Raw genomic sequence first — 22,261 nt, forward strand, 5'->3', positions numbered from 1 at the left:
GTAGTTAGCATAGATAGCATCTATAATCTATAGGAAACTACCAACCTCCTCTGCACTGTTCCCCAGTGGGATAAATGCACCGTGACTGGGAGGTGGGACGCAGCCCCTGGGGCATGGCTGAGCTCTGTTAGCAGGTGTGATGCAAACCTGGATCTCACCCCCCCCTCAGGCCAGCCAAGCCAAATTCACATCTTTCCCCCCTCTGTGCAACACAAGCCACCCCTTCCATCTCCATCCTATCTGTTTAAAAGCCTGGAAAAGCACTCTTTTGCCACACACTCCCATTCTCTTTTTTTTTTCAGGGTCCTATCAAAACCAATCCGAGGTTTGAGTAACGGTCAATAAACTCCGCAGGGTTCCAACCCAAAAGAATGGGATGCTTGGCCACTCTGCCACCCAAACCCCATTTCCCCACGATTGCATTTTTCTGTCCTCTGTTCATTTATTGCTTTCTACCTGGCCTCTAGGGGTAACACAGAAGACTGAGTTTTGTGACAGAATAAATCAGCCATATCGTTCTGCAGAAACGCCTGTTCTGTTATCACAACAACAACAGCACCAAAAAACTTACTTATTATCAGCAACAATCTACACCCTGGCCTTGGTTAGTGCACAAGAGCCATTTGTTTGCAAACAGAGAATATTTACATGTGACATACTTGTTTGATGGTAATCCTAAACCCTTCTCTATCATCTCAGTCCTACCCGAACGTGGCTGTTGTACCTTGCTTCAGGCTGGTGATCCTCTCGTCTTTTGCACGCTAGAAGCTGCACGCCAGGGAGACTTTCATCTGGCCCTGTAATGAGACCGATGGTGATTTTGTTCTTTGACATCCCTCAAGATCCCCCTTGACAATCTCACGCGTGTTAATGCCACGAACCTCTGATCTGTCTTTGGGATGAGTCTCAGCTTAGTGTCTGGGGTGTTATTCAGCCCATCGGCTGCTTACCTCACAAAAGTCATGATGTTGGCTTGAAGATGCCTGTAAAGAACGAGCACACTGTTCTCTGTGGGAGGAATTGAACCAGAGAGATTAACAGAGCTGAAGTGGCTTGCTTAACATCGTACAGAACCAGAACATCCACGCGATTTTACGTTCCAGCCCAGTGCTTTGATTTTTCATACCTTCCTATTTCCATCAGTAGAGCTATTTACAGCCAGAGGATTACAGTGCCATATAAGCCTGTGAAGCTGAAAACAGTTTTCATTTCTATTCTTCAGGAGTTGTTTCACTCCAAACAGTCCATTTATATCAGAAATAGTTACGCACTGGCTGGACTCAGACGTACCCAACTTCCCAATAAATGATTTACAGCATAAGAACACGAAGGAGAGGACTAAGCCATTCAATACCCACTGGTGCCTTATAATGATCCAGCCAGCTGAGCCTCTCCTATTCTTTTCTAATGCAGCAATAGCAAACAAATGGTTTCCCATGTATGCTGAAGTGAGATTTCACAACTGCTGTATGGCCTCCGAAAGTCAAGTTGCAACACAAGAGGCGACACCACCAGGCTGGACAAACCCTTGCCTGCCTTCTGTATGTATTTATTCATTTATTACAATTCCAGAAATATAAGCTACCTAAGACATGGGATTTGATTCCTGGCACGCTGTAATGATGTACTCCTGCTGAAGGTGTTGGCTCCCCACTTCATAAACCTCCACGAAGCACAGCAGAGAAGACCTTGTTGCATATTTTTCACCTTTAAAAAGATTAACGTGCAGCTTGTTACACCTACTGCTGAAACGTTTGTTTCTGTGGTTGTTGGAACAAACGGGCTCTGTCTGGGCAGCAAGCACACCAAATGCTCACAGGAATAATTCCTCCTCAGATAAATGCAGATAAGCTAAAGCAGACAGGAGCCCTGCCCCGAAAATCACCCCAGACTCAGATACAGATCCATACAGCCCTACACCGCAGGATGTCACTGACACCAAAAGTTTGGTAGGAAGCAGACGCTCGCATGAAAACACAAACCACTGCTGTGGGGAATGGCTTTGGACCGGATAATGAAAGGATGCAAACGCTCCTCACCACACAGTTCAACCTGGAGCACTGCTTGCTTTGGGAAGAAGCGTCTCCTGTCAACAAACCATCTCACAGCCATTCTTCTTAGCAGCCCATTCCTCTTTCTTCTCGATCAGTCCCTATTATGTGCTTGTGGAAAACAGGCTGCCAAGCACCCTGGACTTCTGATCCAATATTACAGCTCTTTGTTCCCCGCGCAGCTCTGCAGGAAGGGGTCACCCCGGGGCAGATCCATACAGGTGTTCACTCTTTTCATCTGAGGGCTGTAGACAGCAGTATCACTTCCTGCATGGCCTCCATCTCTTTCATCTCGGTACCTGTGCTCAGCAGCTCGTTGCACAATCCGTGGAGTTAGAGGCACGAGATTGAGCACACGGAATCCTTGCACCTCGTTTGCTTGTGCAGCGAGTGCCTGTGCTCGGCCCAGCCCTGGGCACGGTGGCTGCAGCACACCTTGCTGGAATCACTAAATTCTGGGCAGATGGGCGAGCCCACTCCACGGGAGGCTGATACGTGAAACTGAGCCGTGTTTGCGAGAGCAAAGTTCAGCTCAAGGCACCACCTGTCAGGTCAGGAATAGGAGTCATAGCAGGAGGAACCTTCCATGTCTTAACAAGTTAAGCAAGCAAAGGAGGAGGGGAGAAGTGCATTGCTCTTTGCAGCGGTACAATAACCTGGAGGGACAGCTTGCATGCAGCCAAACGCTGCAGCTAAAACACGTTTTGCCAGTGGTGGTGCGTAAGGTCACAGGTACGTCGCACAGTTTCTTTACTGCTCCAGAGATGACACAGGCTGTGGGCAGGCGAGTCGGGCTCACACGAGTTTATTTGAACACGGAAAGAAAGTTTTATAATCTTGCAGTCCTTACCTTCCGTTTGCCCCCTCTTTGTAAACACACCAACTCGAGGCCAACCGTCCGATCTCCTGGGTTTAAATTACGCTTCCGCGGGGCACAAGCTGGTGAAAGAGGGAAAGGTAAGGCGTCCTCCCTGCCCTGCCCTGTGCACAAGCATAAAAACCTTACCCTGGCACCAAAGAGAGCCCCATGGGCTCTTCCTTTAATCATTTCAAGGGGCCCAGTCTGCGGTGTTGTGGTGGGTACCCCTGGCGTAACCAGTTTGTTAACAGCCAGGAGAAGCTTTCTGGCTCCAGTCAAAGCAAACGGAGGAAAAGCAAGAGCCTGCTGACAGTGTACTTCAAACGACGCCAAGCCCCGGTTTGCTCGCCTTCTGAATGGTCAGTTTGACACGTGAATTTTGAGAATCAAACCTTAAAAGCCTTCCTCCAAGCCTTGCTTGCGGAGGCGCTGAGCAGCAACCAACCCTCGCCAAACTCAATTCCCTTCTTTTCTATCACCAGAATGTCAGCCCCGTGTCTACGCTGAAGCCTTTTCCGTGGTCATCCAACCAACTTCATCTTCCCCCAGAGGAAAGTGGAAGGGGTCCCTGTGCTCGTGTATGAGCATCTGAGTGCTTCTGTCTTTCCTTCTGGCAGTTACCTGCCCCTCCTTGATGCCTATTATCCAGCGCAGCAGCCTGGCACCTGGGTTTGCCCGGACTCCCATCTGCCTATTCATCATTTGGCCACAGTTGAATGAAAAGAAGAAGAAAAAAAAAGGGAGGAGGGGAAAAAAAAAAAAAAAAAAAAGGAGGGAAAACAAAGTCTTTCATCTTCATAGCAGCAAGATTTCAGATCTAAAGAGCTGGGACTCTCAGCTGCTTTAAATTGAGGGTTATGGCTGCCAACTGCCAATCTGAAGCTGCATATTACCTTTCATCCAGTCCTGCGTTGCACAGGCCATAGCTTTTCTTGCCTTTTGTTTCCTCTCGGATCGGTTAAGTGGAAGCAGGTGTTTTCCTGCCCTGCTAATCTCTAGTACATTCAGGAAGGCCCAGCAACTGGGCAGGTAAATGGAGCCTGGTGGCCACGGCTGCGCCTCTGCAAGCAGCGCTGACAAATGCTCTCCCTTCTGTGTGCTCTTCCAGTCTGCGTTGTCTCCCTCATCGCTCTTCCTCTTCACACGGGCCTTTGCTCTGAAAATATGGATTTCTAGAACCAAGCGAGATTGTGAGCTGCTCAAGTGGACAGGCCAAGTCTGGCAGGGCTGGGCGAGCCTGCAAGAGGGCATGTGGACAAACCCCAGGACCGCGGTCTAAATGCAGGCAACAGCTGCAAATCCCATGCTACTGCTGGAGTGATGGGCTGACTTCCTCCAAGACTATATCAAGTATTACAGGTACAGGGAGGCTGAGAGAAAACTCCGCTAAGATCACACGAGGAGGAAGAAAGGCTCACATGCTGTTTGTCTATACATGCCTATCAAGAGCTAGCAGCAGCAGCCAAGCTCCTCCAGCTGTCACATCCAGCGAAGAAACTCTGAACGTTGATCTGGTGTCCTTCTCCTCGCCCACTGTATCTTTTCATTAGAGCAAGCAGTATTCCTTCTCCCCGTGCACCAGCTTAATGTGTAATCAGGAACCTATTGGGCAACCAAGTGGCACTGTCAACATCTCTGCCCACACAGAGACGGTTTCCATTCCAATATGCGCTTGCTGGTTCAGACAGCAGTCACAGAAGGAGCAGATCTTTCCTAATTGCATCGCGTGACAGAGCAAATAGAGCCCTGACTTCACCACCGCCTCGTGCCAGCAGCGCTACCAGGAGAGTCAGCACCTTCCTCCTCTCGCTGTGCAGAGCTGGTGGCATGCAGGCTTCTGAATCATCAGCCCGTGGTACGGCTCCGTGAGCAAGCGGCTCCCTCCCATCGGGCTTCCATTACATGTTGCAACAGCTTTGCAGGTACCTGCTTTCTTGAAACCCCCCACCTGGCAAAGCTGATGAATCCATGGAGGGAAACTGATGCGGCAGCAACATCGCCGCATCCCCGGCACAGCACCACGATCCTCCATCAGCCTACGAACAGTACCAGGAAAAGAAACGGTTAAAGACACGCGGTTCACTGCAGCCCAATTTTAACGTTTCTATATTAAGTAAATAAAGTCAACATAAAATGCAGGTCAGGAACTATTTGTTCAGGGTCAGGTGACTTCAACTCAGCTAATCAGAGAGACACGCCTTTCCTTTTGAACAATCTTCCACTTGAGATCTGCTGTTAAAAACAGGTTTGCTGCAGATCAAGTCAGTGAACTGCAGCACAAGTACCCACAAAAGTAGAACAATGGGCATGATTTTCACTCCCGAGAGCAGGCGAGCTCCAGATTACAGCAAGAGCAGGAGCAGAATCTCGCAACGCAGAGCCGACCGCAAGATCCAAAACGTACAAAAAGACCCCAAACAGCTCTCGATTGTTGGGACCAGTGGGAAAAAGCCCACCTGAAATCTTACTTTGAACGCTGTCGGCTGCGTTCTTACTCCCAAACCTGCTCCCTCTGAGGACTGCAGGGGTTTGGTTGTTAACTGTAGGAAAGCACGTCTGGGGATGGCCAGCTTAGGCTGGCTGCTTCCTTCCCTGCACACTGCAGTTTGGTTCGTGGCCGTGGCATTGCTCAGTCCCTCATTGCTTTTTTCCATATCTTCCCCACAAAGTTCAAAGACTCGTTGCACCTTCCTCGCCGAGGTTTCCTCAGACCACACGCAGAAGCTCTCTCCTCTGTTTGGAGCAGCTCTGAACGTGCGGGAAGGGCCCTGGCAGCTGCACTGAGACAGGTCCTCAACAAGTCTGCCAAGCTGGGTTCTGAGAAGTTCCCTGCTCTTTTCCCTGTTCAAAAAGCAAACATCCTGGGCACTGTTGAGCCGTGATTCACACTTACAACATGGTTGACTGTCATTGAGATGCAATTCCCCGTATTTCCTACCTGCGGGAACCAACTGAGAGGAAAAAATGACCCCCTTTCTTAAAGACGGGGTCCTTGAGGATTATCTCTAAGCTGCCGGTCTGTGTTGCCAGGATTTTGGCTGTGCTGCTTTCACATGCCAAGGCACAGCGGAAGGCGATGCCTGCATCACACTTAGACGTACCTGCAGAGCTGCTGCTGTTTTCCAGAGCTGCAGGAATACCTGACCCCAACTCTGCAGCACCAGGTGCAGAAACCGGTCGCATTACTTGAAAGAAACGCACCTCCCTCCTGTCCCTTGCAACAGAACACAACTGAGCGATTTCAAACCTCTGAGCCTGCAATTAGTAATGATGATAAAATGAGGCAGCAAAAGAAACAAAACCTCATCTGATTTCTGGCTCGATGCGTGCAACCATCTTCTCTGACACAGAAATCCGCGCAGTGCCGAACAAACACACCGCCTTCCTCAGCAGCTTCAAACCTCTGGTTTCCTGGTGGTTTTTTCACTCAGGCCTGATACAACAGACCGCTGTTTAAAACAACAGACCACTGCGTAGCAAAAGCAGACCGAACACCCTGACCTACCTCCTGTTTCGATCAGCAAAAATCAACTGCATTCAGCCCTAGCTGCTAAGAAACGCTTTAAGACTGAAGAAATCCAAACCGTCTGCCGTGCCTTACGGGACAGGTGACTCCGCTGCTTTGTTTTGTGCAAATTATTTCTGGGTTGGGCTGGATATGCACATGGATTGTTTGATTACCGGTCTGGGGCGAGGAAAGGCGCTGTCATGCTGAGCTGGGGTTTGCGTGGCGAGGGCAGGAGGGCTCTGCAAGAACAGTGAGCGGCCCAATCCGAGCCTCCTGAGCCACGCTGGGGTCTTCCTAGAGCCACGAGAGCTGAGCAGACCTTATGCTTCTCATCTGCAGAAGCTGCAGCACTCACCCGCACGCTGAGGCAGAGGTCGGTGCAGATCCACGTCCGTGGAGTCATCTGGGTGGGCGAGCAGCCACGGAGCAGCCACCGTCAGAAAGGGAACCCACGGAGCAGCGCAGAGAACTTGGCCTAGGGAATGGAGTCTTCATCATGGGAGTGGGATGCAAGGGGTATTTCAAAGCCAGTTTGCCAGTGCCACGCACAGCGTCTGTAAAAATGAGATGACCTCATGAGCTCGGCCAGTCTCTAAACAACATTAATCTGTGAGCATGCAGAGCAGAGACGGTGTCTGGAGGGGTCAGTCGCAGGTCACTTTGCTGAGCAACGCAAACCCGTTTGGCTCAGAGCATCCCACTGCTGTGGCTCAGCATCACGGCGTGCAGCCGCTGCTCCGTGCCCAGGGACCAGCTGGGGCTCAGTCCGAGGGCCCTGCTGCCAAGTCCCTTTGCCTGTGTGACACAGCAGAGGTTTTGTGCTGTGAATACTCGGGAACATCAAGCGCAGGCGCTGCTTCATGGCTGGTGACTGAACTTTGTTGAGATCCTAACGAGAGTTTTGATCTGAACCTCCCTGTAATGTGAAGATGGAGATGGGAGAAGGCCTCTCTTTCCTTATGAACCCTGGTTTACCTGCTGCTATCCACGCTGTTGGCAACAGCATCTGTTTGAATAGGTAAAGCAGGCTTAGGTAAGGCCAACCAATTCTGGCATCCCGAAAGAGTTCCTGAGATGTGGAGTAGCTCCGAAAACACACGAATGGATGATCAATTATCCTGACCATTTATCTTCGACACAGACTTGCCTGCTGCCATGGAACAGCATTAGCGAGGCAGGTACACAGTGGGACAAGCACGCTACCCGACAGGGTGCCTTTGAGATCTGTTTTATACAGTTTTTAGACAGCGAGTGTGTCATCAGGTTGGATAGGAGGAAGAATGTCTTCTCTGAAAGAGCAGTGATGCACTGGCACAGGCTGCCCAGGGAGGTGGGGAGTCACCGTTGTGGAGGTGTCTAAGGGAAGGGTGGACATAACACTGAGGGCAGCATGGTTTGGTGGGCAGTACCGGTGGTAGGTGGGTGGTTGGATTGGTTGATCTTAGAGGTCTTTTCCAACCTGAGTGGTCCTATAATTCTGTCCGGGTAAGAGGTATCAAGCCTTGTCCTCAAAGAAGGGGTCAAAAAAGAAAGCCTTGAAAGAAGGCCTAAACGTAGCGTGGATGATGCCTGCAGGAAGAGAGCATGCGCTGCAGCTCTGCAGTTCTACAGGAGCTTCTGGAACCAACACAGCCAGCAAAGAGTGAGCAAAATGCCATTTGTAAAGCAGAGATCAACTTTGCATGGATCATTCAAATGGGGAAACCAAGCAGTGCTCGACTGACTGCCCATCTGAATGCCAAATAGCAGAAACAATAAAAACACAGAATATCTTCTCCAACCCGGCAGATGTCAGGAAATCATAGACTTTACAAACTGCACGTTCAGTATTAGAGGTGTGCTTAGCAGAGTTACACTTCTCAGCTCTCCAACAGGAGACCGACGCTGATCCTTCTTTCCAATAGAAACAATTTATTGTTATAAAGGAAATCAGTCGTACAGATCTCAGATGTCAGCCTGTCCCAAAGGGGTTACACTGAGGGAAAACCTGACCTGTTTTTCTTGCAACACAGATTTGTCATTCCAGGAACCTTCAGCGTAGTGACTTGGGAAACGAATTGTCCTTGTATCTCCATCATAGCTGCGGTCGTACACCGCACTGGAAGCCACTGCCTTGGAGACTGCTACAGAAACTACAGTGGTCCTTTGTCTGCTAATGCAGAAAACCCCTTCACAGAGGGAAATTCATTCTCAGTCTCCGAAGGCGCAGCTTTAGACTGAATATCTCAGAATAACCTAAGGAACACGAGCACGCCCAACCACCGAAGGAAGAGAAATTAAAATGCAGTCGGTTCACAGGGAATGTCTGAGTACAGCATTGAACCTTGAGATGAAAGATGCTAGAGCAGCACAGAGCAGCGCCGTTGTACAGCGAGCTTCACTTGACGGCACCATCAGGGAAAGGGATGGGGGGGGAAAAGGAGAATAAAAGTTTTGCACAAAGCCAAAGGAGGCGAAGCGTGCCTTGTGACAGCTGGCACTGCATGCAGAACGAGCGGTCGGGAGGCAGCAGAGGCAGTGCTGGCAGGAGATCTGTGCTCAGTGCAGGAAATGCTTTCTTGAACGGATCCTAATTACGGCCCTTCTCTCCCCGTCTGTCCCGCGCGGTGCTGTAATTACAGGAACAAAGCTGGGAAGGGGCTGTTTCTAGAGGCAGAAGTTGTGAAGCAGGCACACAGGAGCGAGATCCAAGATGTTTGCAGACCGTGGGAGCTGTGCCCACGTGTTCTGAGCTGAGAGAGGAAACCAGAGAAACAAAGGAGCAGGGAAAACGCGGTGCCGTCCTGCGTCTCCTCCAAGGTGGCTGGTTTTGATTTTTGAGACGTTTTTAAAGCTGTCTGTGGCTCATTTCTCCCTCTAAGTCAGCGGGAATGGAGGGGTCAGAGGGGCAAGAAGCAGAACCCGAACCACTCCATCGCTCCTTAGGCCCACCTACAGAATCCTAAATGCACCGAGTTCGAATTCCTCAAGCATTTCTTCAGGCTCGCCCTCTACCTGCCTCCAGTAACAGGCTGGATTCTGACAGTGTCACCATATGGATGGGAAAGAACACTGCAAAGTCCACAGGACCAAAGCTTGGAGGCCCCCGGTGCTGCACCACTCCTCCAGAGGCAGCATCCCTCCTCAAAGCTGCCTATCACAGACCCTGGGGACGCTCCCAGCAGCCGCCATACGTTTCCAAATCACCTCCAGCTTTCCTTCCTTACAGTTGCCCCTCCACATTTCTTGCCGGGCTCCCAAAGTTGCGTTAAGTCCCCATCTCCCATCCCTAGCAACACTGCTGCTGTGTTTGGTTTCACCTGCACTAATTGGTCCCCGAAGGGCAAGAGGTGGCAGGAGCTTGTGCTGCACGGCAAGGTGTGGAAATGGAGGAAATTAACACCGGCTCTGTTTTTCCATCCCAGTGAATAACGTGATTACTGAGGAGGGGAGAAGGGCTGAGCCTTACATCAGCCGTCAGATGGGGTTGAGCCTTGTTTTTTCCCTTTATTTTCTAGCAAGCCGACGGGGAAACCCTTACATTCACAGCCTGCCCCTGTGCAAGCACACCTCGCGGCAGCTTTTGCCAATGAGAGTTCAAGAAAACGTTTCTTAAGTGATCAGCACCGCCACGTGAAAAAAACCAACAACAAAAGATCCAGGGAAGAGGAAGGCAGAGCATAACCACAAGGGATGCCTGCATGCCAGAACAGGCTGCTCTGGACATTAGCTGCAATTGTGAGCGGAATCAAACAGCAGAACTGAAAAGATCAGTCATAGCACAGCCTTTTTTTTTTTTTTTTTTGAGCTCTCGAATGATTTCTCACTTCCACATCATCCTCATTGACTGAAGCACAAAGCAGGCTGTAGGAAATAAAAATAGCAGACGTTTAGAGTAGGGTCAGGCCGCTCATAGGCCAGGTGAAGAGATGTGGCTTGTTTGCATCGAGATCTGATTTTGGCGCCGGGCGCTGCTATAAAGTTTTACAGAGAAATGCATTCTGCTCGCTTCCTGTGTTTCTTTTTCAGTTCGATGATATCCACGGAGCCACTTTGGTTCTTCTAGCCCACTCAGGTTTAATTGGGAGGAAAAAGGCTGGCCCAAAAGCTGCTCTTTTTCCCGTTGTTCCTGCAGTTCCTCCGGACAGAAGGTCGCGTGCTGCTGCCCGTCAGTCCCAACACACCACTGCTGGCAGCCAGTCAGACCTGTGCTGGTTGGGGTGCGATTGCCCTCTGCGTGTCTGGGCAGACCGTGCTCAGCTGCAGCTGTGCAGTGTGAATCCAGGGGAAGCGTGATGGGAAGAGAAACTTCCCTTCCCTCGCTGTCAGCTTGCAAGGGGACAAGGAGAGATTTTCTCCGGACCCTACTGGGAACTTTTGGTGCTGTCCGGCTGTTCGTGGGATGGAGAGACTCCGAATTTCCTGCTTTACCTTCCGGCTCCGAACAAAGCATTCTCTTTGTAAAAGGAGCCTGGCTGCCGGCGCAGCAGCTAGTTCCAACACGTCCCTTTCCCTCCTGGCACCCTCCAACGAGCCCCCACACAAGGGGCAGGGAGCGCAGTTCCCAGCACACCTGAGTCACCCCTCGCCGTGCGCCGGCAGGAAGGGGTGGTGGCAGCTGGGAAGCTCCCGTGAGTCACCGACCAAAGAGGAACTTGGCACCGTGCTCTGAGCTCTTACTCCTCCCATCAGACTTCTTGTTGAAGGCTGGCCGGGGGGGGAGGAAAGGATCATTGGAGTGAAAGCTAGTGCAGTAAAGAAAAGGAGGAAGAGTACGAGCAGAACCACCTTCTTGCCACCCAGCTGCACGAAACCAGATTTTGGCAGTTCTCCCCAAGCTGTTGCAAGGTTCCCAACATCAGTACTCTTAGCGTGAGGCTGTGGTGTTAAGCTTGGGTGCAAGTGTGCAAAGGCATCGCCTTCATCGACCCGATGGGACATTTCCCATCTCCTCGTGACTTCCCCCACTACCGAACTACTACATTAAACTTACAGAGGACCTCACCAAGGCATGAATGATGAAGAACACTACGACCGGTCAGGACTTTTGGCTCGAGTTCTTTCCAAGCAGAAGGCAGTTCTGGAAAACCCTGAAGTAGCCACTAGATAGGGCAATGCCAGGTGCACAATGCTGCCCTGTGCTGCACGGCGCTCTGTAGGGGAATCCTGGCCTTGACTCACTGCTGAGAAATGTTCACAGAGCACGAAGGAGAACCAAAAAGTGGGGAGGTGGAGACGCAGAGCACACGTGCCCTGCTGTAGGTGAGCAGCGTGGGGTGCCCTGGCTGCTGCACCCTGCTCTGATTAGACCGGTGCTTTCTCACCACCGAGCAAATTAGCTAAAATGCGCATGACTGCAACTAGATATCTCTTTATGGCTTCTTGATTGCTTCATCTGAGACGTCTTGGCCGCGATATTTGTTAATTACCAACTATCGAGTGGAAAACATGACTGGTGCATCATTAACCTTTCCCTGGCTTCGACGTGCCGTTTGACAAACGCCAGGAACTTCTCGCTTTCCTCAAAATTAATCATTGCACATCTTAAAGAATGGCAGTAGGGTATAGGAAAGTTCACCCTGCCTAGGCCAGGCGAGCAACCTGTCAAGGCCCTCCAGGCTTTTTTGTCACCGATTCCACAGCTTTCTGATCATCGTCCTGCACTGATGTGCTGCTTTGTGCAAGCTTATTGCACCGGTGTACTCGGCCCTTTCAGTACACGAAGCAATCATTTGTTAGGCACGTTTTGCTCGCTGTGTTTTTGCTATGTTAGCTGGTGGCAGTGTATGAAACGAGTAATAACGCTGCCGATGAATGAACCTGCCAAGAGCCATCACTCATCCTGTGGCTTTCCATCCAACGCTTCTTTTGCCGCTTGCAGCAGGATGCCGCGAAGCAACCCAAACACGATTCAACACTGCAGCATGCAGAATCCCCATTGCAACACGAGAGGTAAATGGGGTCACCAAGGAGACTGCACCTTCCTCCGGCTGTTCTCTTTGCAACACCCTGGCATTGTTACGTTTCATTTGTAAAGCAAGACTCACGCTGCAAGGCTACTGAAACCTCGCGGAGCACACAGTTTCTCTTTTGCAACCTCACCCGATTCCCTGCGAACGTAAAGAAGCGAACAGAAAAAGGATCAGTGGAGCATAACTCATTCTGCTCGTGCTTTTCATCCAAGTGCATTAGCCATTAGCAATAATTATCACTTAAGGGGGACAACGAGCCCGTAACAACGCATCGGTGTACTTATTTATTCTTAGAAGTTTGCTCTCACTTGTTCTTCTAGCGCTAAAAATTCTACGTCCAGTGGAAAAGCTGGTGCGTGGCACCCAGGGAGAGGTCGGCTGTCCAGTCGCTAGCCCAAATCTTGTACCACTTGCTTAAGTCCTCCAGACAAATGAGACTGAACGACTTCAATAATTTATGTGGTACTTCTGTATCTGCTGCTGGGAGGGTTAACACCTTATTTCTATCAGACGGAAGACTGTTGCTGGGTTCAGCCCCTCCTTCTATCTAACCTGCAGCTTACGGACAAAAACAAAAGGAAGCTCCGAATGACGGATGAGCCAATCTGCAGTTCAGAGCTGCAGGAGAATGCTTTATTCTATCAATCATTTAAGGCATGACGGATGGGGGCTCAGTGCGGTTCAATTTGCTGTCCTTCTGTAATGGGTTGGTTATTCAATCTTGATATGCCCGAAGAGCCGGGTTAGCAGCTCGGCCGCAGGTTGGCAAGGTCCTGGCGGCGGCCCTCAGTCTGTTTGGGTGATGTCTGCCCACAGGCGCTGCTGTTTCTGTGACTGTGGGGGAAGCAGAACGGTAAACAGGGCGTTGAAAACAAAGCACGTGAAAGCCAAAGGAAGGATGGGATTTGGAGACGCCGCGTGGCACGGCTGAGCCAACTCTGCTGACGTGGACACGGTGTTCCTAGGTCAGCTGGGGCCAAGCCACTGGAACCCCCATCATGTAGACGACTCTGAGTTTGGAGCAGCTGCTTTTTCTAGTGGCCTTGAATTATTTTAAAGACAAACGCGCTGCAGTTAATGCCTGAAACAGGGGCTCAGGGGATGGCATTCCTCCATCCTCGAGAGCGGAATCCTGCCCAGACAAGGGAAGGGGGGGGAAGGAGAGGTGAAAGAGACCGAAGGAGGAGAAGGAGATGCGAAAGTTCCGCTTGCACTGATACTTATGCCTTTTAGCTGCAGCTCTTGGGATTTAAAAAACAGTCTGTCCCTGAGTTTAGGGCATAATATTGCAAAACGTACCTCGGAACACCTGAATTCTTCTCTCACCATAGAACCTATGATTTCAGCAGATGCTGGAAAGCGACATGCCTTTGAGGATGGCAGCCCTGAGGCAGAACATCGTCATGGCATGTGTTTAGGAGCTGAACTCTCCTTCAGATAAACGGACATAAACTCCAAAATGCCTTCAAATCCGGCAGAGGGGCTTTGATCACTTCTGCAAATGGAAATCCAGTTTCTAAATCACTTGGACACTTGAAAATTAGAGCGGAGCACGAACGTGATTGATGGCGATGTTTTCAACTCGCTGATTCAAATGGCTACTCTAGATGAAAAAGGAATTTCAGCTTGCGGAAAACAGGAGGGAAGAGCTTGGAGAAAAGGGCCATAAAACAAATTAACACGGGGCCTCCAGGCATCGGCTCCAAACATTTCATTCCTTAGAGATGAGGTACCTCTGGGGAAACAGAAGCAGCGAAACAAATGACAAATGGAAGCCGAGGGATGCGAATGATGAAACAAGAAGCTGTGAGAAGTTAGGCAGGACTTAAGGGCTGAGGTCGCTTTCGTACATTATCCCTAGAGAAGCCCATTGAAGCGTTCATAGCGGAAGGAAATACTTCTACCCGCTTCAGGAATATACTCGTTCCTCGTGCCTTTATTTTGAGCTGTGTCGGGCACTCGATTTGCTTCTTCTCCCTTCCCTTTACAGCTGACTGTGACAGCGCGATTTGCTGCCTGCGTCCCCTTAGGGAGCATTCAAATTGTTTCCCCGGGTGATTCTATTTGTTTGGAACCCTTTCGGGATTTGTTCCATTACGTTCAGGCTGTTTTCCAGAAATATTTTAATATTCAAACAGGTATCGCTGCGTTCGTGCCTTCGTTCGCAAACGAAAATCAGAGCTGTGGCAAATCAAGGGAGGAAGCCGTGATTGGAGCTGTACCATTCAAATCACTTTTTGGTTATGAAATGCTGATCCCCGAGCCTGGATTAGTTCCGATGGAAGCTGTCGATACTCAGGCGGCCCTTCTTCCTCGTTCTCTCTTTGTTTCAGAGACACCTGACAGGATATTAGTGTTTAGATATGCAAAATATACCCTTATTTTCAACGTTAATCATCGGAGCTGCAGATTTTTTCCAATGACTTCTCAAAGCAAAGCCGGAGAAATGTGTTCGTGGGAAGATAAGTGAAATGCGTGACATTTCTGTCCTTCCACCGAAGGCAGAAGGGAACCTCTTTGCCCTGCGAGTTCAAGGCAGAGCAAACGCACTTTGAAAGCAAGGAGTTAAACAGCGCAGAACGCTGGGTCTGCACCGTCCCCCTGCGGATGTCTCACTCGGCGTTTACGGCGCACACAGGGGTTTGGGTTCTGTTCTGTTTTCCCCCCACCACCCAGAGAGGAGCCTCCTTTTGCTGCGAAGGCTATCGAGTCCTCAGAGAGCAGCGCTTCGGCATCCTCAGCACCTGCCAGCGAGACCCAACCATGCCCTGCCTTCCCCCTCAGCCTCATTCCAAAGCCCGGAGTTCATCTGTGTGCCGTCGGCCCTGGCTACGCGTAGGGCAGCTGTGGGTTCCTCTGCCCTCTCCCCCCACGCCAACACAGTTTCCTGATGTTCTGCTGCAGTCTTTGGAAGACTGTCACGGCTTGGATGTGGCAGGAGAGTTGCCCCATGCTCACGCCGTGTGGGTCCCGACCCCACTTCCAGCAGCGCAGCGCTGCTGACGGATTCCAGCGGTTTGACGCCACGGCAGCGCAGGAACAAAAATAACCCAACACGTGGCCCCGTTCTGAACGCGCACCTGGGAAAGCAAACCTCGGCGAGCCAGGTGCTGTTAACTCCACTGCTGTGACTGCAGCAGAGGGAACGGTTTGGTAAGCAAGGCAGCAGCAGATACGACATCTCCGGCTCCCTCCTACTCCCTTCGCATCGTGGCTGGAAAGCGCCCAGACCACAGAATCCTGGAAGTGATCGGGAAGAGAGGGCCGGAGCCCAGGCCTTGGGAAGCAGCTCGGGCCTGCTGGCTGATCTCTATTCACAGCAGCTCAGGAGTTAACCAACTGCCTGCGCCCGCACCTTCTATTTGCCTTGGATTTGCACCAAGCTTGAGTCATCCCGTTCAAACAGAGGGGAGGGAGCGGGGGCAAGAGCTTCATTTTCCACGAAGGGCATTCCCATACCAGGACACTTTTAAGTTCTTACCAGGAAAAGGAGCCTTTTTGAAACGAGGTGGGTGGGCGCGTACCTTCTCTGAAGGGAAAACAGGAGCTGCTCAGATCTGCACGTGATCACAAGCAACTCAGCTGCGCCGGGGTCCGAATGAAGCAGGACCTCCGGGTACAGCGGGTCACGTCTGCCTTTCCAGAAAGATTTCATGGAGCTGCAGCAAAAGCAACCTCGTGCCATAGGTGGGACCGAGGGCTTTTATAGTAGCAGACTATCACAGGAACGCAAGGAATGCGGGGTGTAAACAGATTAGATCTTTTGCCCCTTCTCGCAGAAAGGCCCAGGTTTCTTCCCTTTCCTCCGAGGCTTGAGAAATTTAAATGAAATCCCGAAGCAGGCGTGTTACTCAAGCGCACTCCGTCCCCAGCCTGGGATTCAAAGCCAACCATTCACAGGTTTTTCCTGTTTAATCGGGGCTCGTGCAGGAACTCGGAGGAGCCCTGGAACCGGATCCGCTGGCCGTTTGGGTTGAGCTGGAACGAAATTGACCTACAGCACATTAACCCCTCACTGTGCTACTTCACCCGCTGGGAAGCGTCGGTCCTACGATTACCGACGCTCCCCAGCGGCCGTGACTCTCCGGAACGGATTTCCTAGCCCAGACCCACAGCCCCCCGTTGGGTCTGCGCGTGCGCAGGGAAGGCGGAAGGCCGGTCCTGGGGCTGAGCAGGGCCTGAAGGTCAGCGGGAGGCCCAGGTGGGAGCGGTGATGGAGCGGTGGGACCGGGAAGGGCTGAAGGAGGCGGAACTGGGGGAGTAAGTCCGACACGGGCAGCTCCTTCGACCCACCCAGGAAGATCATCAGCGCTAATGAGTGAGAATATTAACAGGAATCGGGGGAATTGTAATGGTACTGCAAGAGCATTAGGGGGGAGAGGCGCGTGGATCTGCTCTCGCTCCAGGACGTTTGTGAGCTGACGGCTCCCGAAAGCCCGCACAGATCCGATTCCCGTGCTTGTTTACAAACCCTGCCCACACCTTCGTAACAGCGAGGTCACACACAGTCTCTCGATCCCTCCCTCCCTGGCAGAACGATGGTTTTAACCCCGAGACCTTAAAACCTCCACTGCCAGCAACACTTCCCAAATCAAGGAAGCGAACTGCAGAAAATCTAGTGCTTTTCTTCTCGCTTTCCACTGTCGTCCTGATTTCCAGTAGCTCTGTGAGGGTTCTGTTAAGCTGATGGCGAGTTACCCGGTGTTATCTTTCATAAGGCATCCCTCTGTCTTCTCACCGCACACCTGTCACAGTTGCGTGACCTGGAAGGGCCCGAAGTCAGCTGGAAATCATCGCAAGTGCTCTTTCCAGCAGCGGTTCCTGCCTTCTGAGGCCTTATTTGGTCCTGCTGGGGGGTGCTTCCCAAAGTAAGGAATTGAACTATGCTGACAGGAAGGAACCCGGAGTCACCTTTTTCCTTGCGAAGGCGGAAACTGCCGGCAGCAGCTGCAACGGGCAGCTGCAAGCAGTAATTAAAAGCAGAGGGGGGCTATGAGAGATGCAAATTCACATGGAAGGCAGAGAGAGTCCTCGGGTTTCCGAACGCAGGAGCTGGGCCAACGAGGCGCACGTCACCCCACGACTGATTTGCATTGGCCACGCAGCGGTGTTCCAGATATTCTACCCGCTGCGCAGTGAGAAAACGTCCCCGGCTCGCTTTCCAGGAGACCAAGGCCTCTTGTTCTGGGATAGCATGAGGCAATGCTAATAATTCCATTGCGGAGAGCAGCACTGAATGTTGACGGGGTCAGAGAGCCGCTCGAGCGTGGCTTCTCCCAAGAAAACATTTTGCCAGTCTTCCGACAGGCGTTCTCTTTCCGCCTGTCACCGCCCCATAAATCATTAGCGATAATTATCCCCTTCACTCGAGCCCAAGTGAAACCAAACCAAACCAAAAAAACCCCATTTCTATTAGAGATAGCAGAGATGAGTGTGAATCCAAACTCCAGGGAAGCTGATGAGAGATTTCCTGTTGCCCTCTACGGCCTCCGGATGCCCCGTGGTTTTCGTTCCGTTTTAATTGCACCGGGCCTAGCGTGCTATCTGCGTGTACGCACACATCTGCGCACGTGGGCATCCCTTTTACAGTCCAGAATCTCGAGCGCTGATTTCATCTCGAGAGGCGATCACCTCTTGAGGCCGACGTGATGCGGGATGCCGGCACGCCTCCGGCGCGCAGCTCTCCTCCCTCCCTCCACCCCGCTCCACCAGCAGGCCACGGCACTGAGCGGAAAGGTGGCAGCAGCCAAGGCCTGCCCACGGGGCCGCTCACAGGCCCAGAAGCGTGTGAGCATCAGGAAAGGAAGACTGGGACTGCAGGAAGCCCTGCAGCTCCGGCAACCCCAGCGCGGCATCTTCGCGCGTCTTCGTGTTTGGAATAAGTGCGCACAGTTACTAGCAAGAAGCAAACGGTGACCTTAGGGCTTCCTCCGAGCGTGCAGGTTGCCCCGAACGCTCGGCACCGCGTCGGGGGGGCTGCAAGCGGTGCTTGCCACGTTCCTTTGGGTAGCCCATTTAAAGCCCTGTCTGCCTCCCACGCCCTGCTGCGGCATTCACCTGAATTTGCAGCACCGTGACTGGCTTTGCTAGAATGTCAGTTCCGTCCTACTGAAATAATTCCCCTTCCCTACAGTTGCTGGACGCTCACACGCGCGTGAAAGCATCCCGTAAAACCAGAGGAGAGCCTCCTCGCCTTCAGACAGCGCGCTGCACGTACTCCCCCAGCTCAACCCGCGCCTGAGTTTTACAGCTCCTCTCCGAGCAGCACCCCTCCGCACAGCCCCTGTCTTTCAGCACGCGCTCAACACGACACACGGACTCCGCGTTAGCCCTCCTTTGCGGAGGGAGTCGCCGCGTATCCATCCCACAGAGACGGAGCTCTCCCCCCTCAGCCGCCAGCAGAGCTGGGAGCCCTGCAAGGAGCAGCTCTGCTGCCGGTTGGAGGAGCGAAGCGGCACCAGGGGTTCGCATCGCCGGGTCCAACGTGACACGGCCGCAATCGCTATCGGTCTCCACAGACCCTCGTGTTTTAAAAGAAGTAGAAAACAAATGTTTGTCCTTTCGTTCTGCTGGCAATTTCTCTCCTGGTGTCCGAGTGGTCAGAAGGGGGGAAGTGGCCCGCAGCCACGGCTTCTGACGCACGAAGGGCAGCAGCGGGAGCCACCCCGCTACCGCTCAGCCTTATGCCAACGGCCGCAGCGCCTTTTGTTCCCGAGCCACTTCCCAAGCTCCCTCAGAACATCGCGAAGTGCAGCTATCACCATCCCGCGAGAAAAGCCTTCATTAAGGAAAGATAAAGTCAATCACTTACTTGTTCTCTCCCGCCGTTTAAACACACGCGCACAGAAAAAAAAAAAAAAAAAAAAAAAAAAAAAAGCAACCAAAAACCCCAAACCAAACAAACCGAAGCAACTCGTGGCTTCGTTTGGCCTCGTTCACGTTCAGACAAATAAAAGCCGGGGTAAATGCCAGCCCCGAGTTCGCCCGAGACCTTAGGAAGCTCGGGGAAAACAGGGCGGAAGGGGAGCACCCCGGAGGAATCTCGGCGGAGCGGATTTATTCCAAGCGCTTCGCAGCGCTGTTATCTCCGCCTTGGCTAAGCGGAATGCTGGTGAAAATCTTTGCCTGGTACAGCGCGGAGCCTCTGGTTCACAGGCCAGGAATTCTACGCTGAATAATTTTTAACTTCGGCTCCGGGAGGAAAAGCGGAGTCTCGTACATTCTGCCCGCTTGAGTCGGCTTTGTCTTTTTACGGCACGGAAGGAGAGCTCCTAATTTTCGGGGGAGGTGGGGGACGGGGACGGACACGCAGCGTGCCCTGAGCTGGGGGGCACGGGGGGACAGGGGCAGAGCGAAGCCGGGGGGCTTTTCAGAGGAAATCGGAGGGCCGAGAGCGGCCTTTCGAGAACCGCAGGCAGCGATTTCCCAATTCTTGTTTCTCACTTAAAGGCAATAATTGTAGCGACGTGCAGCGAATGCCATCTAACCCCCCCGGAACCGCTGAGACAGCAGCAGCTAGCGATTCTGACGGACCGGTTTGTTCTCTGAGCTGTCTGCCCTCGTGAGAGGGCTGGCTGAAATCGGGGACGCCCCAAGAGGCAGGAGAGCCTGCCCGAAGCCACGGAGTCAAGGCGCCAAGATCCGGGGCGAGAAATGAAGGCAGGAGCGAGCCGCTTTGGCTCTGCGGGAATTCCATCGCGCACTGGGAGCGCCGGGAACGAACCGCATCTCCCGAGCTGCCCCCAGGCGCGCCGAGTTGGACTCAATGACCCTGACAGGTCCTTCCATCTCGGGTTATTCTGCGAAACAAGAGATCCGATTTCTGAGCAGAGCATTGCTCGCGGCCTCTTCCCCACCTGGAGACGTGGGCCAGGACGTTGGGAACGAGGCGCCGCCCAGCGTCCCCCCACGAGAGCCACCAAACGTACGTCTGCCGGGCTCCAGGCCCGCGCTCGTCCCACGCGCCCACGGTGCTTCCATGCACGGTATTTCCAAATGCCGCTTTTCTCCTTCCGGGCGGGCGGGATCCTCAGCCCGCAGCGACGGCCGTGCAGAGCACGGCTGCCTTCTTCCGCCACGAAAAGAGAAGGGGGAAGGCTCTCTGGAAACACCACTCGGCTCCAGCGGCCGCGCGCGGAACCCGCCGTCGCATACATCTGTAGGAGATGCGAACAGGCACGCGTGCGGCCGTCACGGGGATGCGTTCGCCCACACCGAAAGCAAAAAGCGAGAACCCGGGCGAAGGAAAACCCCACGGACCCACACAGGTGGATGATGGGGCAGGTCTGGAAAGCGAGCAGCGAGGAATGCATTCGACACCGTTTAAGAAGGGTTTTCGCGTGGTTGTCTCTACCGAAGCGTGACTTCAGAGACTCTCTCAGCGCACGTACAGGCGAAGGCTCCCCGCCAGCAGCGCCCTCCCAAGACAAACTCGCGCAAATCCTCCCGCGCTCCTCCAGAGAAACCTTCCCCCGGCCCCCCCTCCGTCAGCAGCAAGCCTCCCGGGGCTGCGTTTGCACCACGCCGCCGCTTCCAAAGCAAACAGGCGCCCCCAAACCGCAGCGGCCGTTCCGTATCGAGACGCATCAATAAAATGTGATTTACAGCATTGTCACTGGAACGTTTTGTCCTTATCGAGCTCGAGATAAGATAGGAGGCAGCGAGAAAGGCTCGTTAAAGCGCAGTCCGGCCGTCAGCACCTTAACGAACTTGCTTTTCAAAGCTTATTAGCGAAGAGGCAACCGGTATAAAGGAACAGCTTGCAGGGGCGGGCGTGAGCCGGGAGAGGGAGAGCGGCGGTTACACCCCCGCTTCCACCTTCGAGAAGCCCCCTTGTTTTACGATCCTGAATTATCCCAGAGCTCCCGCGCGGACGCAGAGCTCGCCGGGCTCCTCCCGCCCCTATCTTTGTCCGCTTCAAAGTGCAGCGGGAGCATTTCAGAAGCTGCCGCGAGTTTTTCCTGCTCTAGGAGCGCCCCGAAGCGGTACTCGTTCGTCAGGGGGAGGTTCGCAGGGCAGAGAGCCCGGCGATATCGATAGGGAAGGCCTCGCGCAAGGAAGCAAACCGCGCGTTTGCAGCACGCAGCCTCGCAACCCGCGGTGCGCTGCCAAGTTTTCAGCCTCCGAGCCCCTCCGGCACCGACAGAACGCCGAGTCACATCCTTCAGGTTCGGGGCGTGCCCTTCGGAGCGGCTTCGCTGCCATCCCCGCGCCCTCCGGCTTCTGCCCCCCGCCGTTTCCCCCACCTCGATGAGCCGTCCTTATCGTCCTCTTCCTATTTTTGAGCGTGCGTTAAGATAAGGCAAACAGATAAGCGATCTCTCCCACAGAGATGTACTTGCCTAATCGGAACATTTACTCCAATTAGAGCACAAAAGACCTCAGTCTCTCCGTCCCCTTTTACTCCATGGGTAAGGTCAATATTTGCCCGGCGGTCGCTCCCACCGCCCAGGCGGCGGGACGGACAGACGGAGCAGACATCAGGAGGCAGATCGCTTTTCCTCTCGCGGTCTGCCACCGGACGGGCGTTGCAGAAGTCACCACGAGAGAAACGAGAGCACGGGGGCCGTCGACCCAAGGGCACGGGGAATTCCCCCGCTTGAAATGTTAAACACCCAGGCCAGGCGTCTTCGAGGAAGGCACGTCTCCACGTACGGACGGCGGCTCTTTCGTCCCCGGCGCCCCGAGCGCGAGACGCGTTTGACCCGCGCCGCTTCCCCTCTCCTTCCCCCCATCCGCAGATCCCCCCGTCCTCCCCACCAGCCTCCCGCGTCTCTCTATCCATCCGCCGCCAGCGGAGTTCTTACAACCAGCTTTCCCCGTCCCGGCAGGACGCGGTCAGCGAAGCCCTCGGCTTCGCGTGGAGGGCGCGACGCGTAAGGGCAAGGCGCTC

The 22,261-nt window shown here is 53.1% G+C and overlaps 1 long non-coding RNA gene across 1 annotated transcript; it reads right to left on the reverse strand.

Moving 5' to 3' along the window:
• Positions 1-3,688: 3,688 nt before the first annotated feature.
• Positions 3,689-19,256, reverse strand: LOC128084898 (uncharacterized). The gene is made up of 3 exons (XR_008208729.1): positions 19,181-19,256; positions 6,774-6,972; positions 3,689-4,946 (listed from the first exon to the last, which is right to left on the reverse strand). It is a non-coding gene; the product is annotated as an uncharacterized LOC128084898 (long non-coding RNA).
• Between the last annotated feature and the right edge of the window lie 3,005 nt (positions 19,257-22,261).

This window comes from Tympanuchus pallidicinctus, unplaced genomic scaffold, assembly GCF_026119805.1.
Source record: "Tympanuchus pallidicinctus isolate F22 unplaced genomic scaffold, pur_lepc_1.0 scaffold29, whole genome shotgun sequence".
NCBI classification, from domain to species: domain Eukaryota; kingdom Metazoa; phylum Chordata; class Aves; order Galliformes; family Phasianidae; genus Tympanuchus; species Tympanuchus pallidicinctus.